The sequence below is a fragment of the Apium graveolens genome, chromosome 2, assembly GCF_009905375.1.
Source record: "Apium graveolens cultivar Ventura chromosome 2, ASM990537v1, whole genome shotgun sequence".
NCBI lineage: Eukaryota > Viridiplantae > Streptophyta > Magnoliopsida > Apiales > Apiaceae > Apium > Apium graveolens.
In genome coordinates, this window is record NC_133648.1 from 144,119,426 (window position 1) to 144,121,316 (window position 1,891).

A 1,891-nucleotide genomic window follows, 5' to 3' on the forward strand; every position below is an offset into this window, starting at 1 on the left:
TGAATCTTTCTTTTCTTTATCTTCATCTATAATTTTTTGCTTGATTTCCAACTCCACTTCACTGAAATCTATTTCACAAACTTTAAACAAAGGTGCACTTACTCTTTTCAGCATCACAGGAACATCCTGGTTCTCAATTTCTTTTGCTTTGTCAGCTTCAATTTTCTTGTGATAATTTAGGGCCTCATAGTCCAAACCAATAGCTATGTTAGCACATAGTTTATTTTTCTCATGATACTGACCAATCAACTAAGATGTATTCTTGAATGATTTGAGCTTCAAATCATTTTTCTCAATTCTTTCTCTCAACACTTCCACTACTTCTCCATCACATTTCAACTTGTTCTTGAGGTACTCATTTTCCTGTTTTACTGTTTCAAGACTTACAAGTTGCAGTTCTAGCTCCTGTTTTTCAATCTAAAGATTCTCATTAATTTTTGACAGTCTACTCACTTCCTTAATAGCTGCCATCGTGCTTGTGTGGATATGAAACATCTCTATACTCATTTTCTCAATAGTTTCTTTATATTGAGTGGTATTTAATTCAATTATGGATAGAATTTACACCTCTGATTAGGATGCAGAAGATTCTCCTTGTTCTAGAGCCATGAGAGCATAATGTCCATATTCTTCACAGTCATCCTCATCATTTGTATCATCCCAGCTTTTTCCTTCTGCATTATAAGTCTTTCCCTGTTTCTTTCTCAAGAGTGCATCATACTTTGCTTCCAACTCCAAATAATCTTTATCTTTTTTCACTTTCTTTAGATTTCTACACTTAGTGGCAAAGTGACCTAGTTTATCACAATTATAACACATTAACTTTGATCTGTCAACAGACCCTGACTTGTAGCCACCTTTTCCAACTGAATTAAACTGAGTTTTTCCTTTCCAATTGCTGTTGTTGTTGGATGTTTGACCCTTACTCTTGAAGTACTTTGGATTCTTAACCCTTATGTTAGATAATTTCCTTACAAGGTAAGCCATTGACTAATCCATCTCATCCAGTTCATCAAGGGTGTATAATTTATCCTTTTCTAGCTCCAATATGACTTGTTGTTGTGTTCCTTATTTTTCTGCTCAACAGCTTAAACAACTTGTGTCTGAGCTTCTAGTTCATCTTTAGATGTTTTGTTATCATTAGCAACCAAGGCACTAGTTCCATCAATAACATGCCCTTTACTAGCTCTCAATGACTTCCTCTATAACTTTTCCAGCTCATAGGTCTTCAAGATCCCATACAAAACTTCCAGAGTCATTTTGCTTAAATCTTTTCCTTCTCTAATAGCAGATATCTTTTGTTCCAAATGATTAGGAAGGGTGAGCAAGAATTTAAAGTTGACCTCTTCAGCTTCATAATACTTGTCATGAAGCTGCAAATCATTTATCAACTTATTGAACCTTTCAAAACCTCAGTTATACTTTCCTTAGGTTTAGCCATAAAACCCTCATACTGTGACACCAAGATCCTTTTTTGATTAGATCAAAACTCTTCTGTTCCCTCACACAGTATTTCTATTTTCTCCCAAATCTGTTTAGCAGACTCACAATTAATAATGTTATTGTACATCACATTATCAAGAGACCCAATCAATATGAGTTGTAAGATGCTATCCAGTGAAACCTTTTCTTTTTCAGGCTCTGTGTAAGTTGAGGGATCTTTTGGTGTAAAATATGTAAGTATGACCATATGTCCATATGTAGATTCAAGAACCCTTTTCATAGAAATGAAGGGTCCATTTTTGAGAATCTGAATATATATAGGGTTGGCCATCCTTCTGAACAACATCATTTTATTCTTCTATAGTATGTAGTTGATCTTGTCAAATACAGGTATCTTAATACTGCTTAATTTCTGAGCACTCATTCTTCCAAGATCTTTATCTATTTT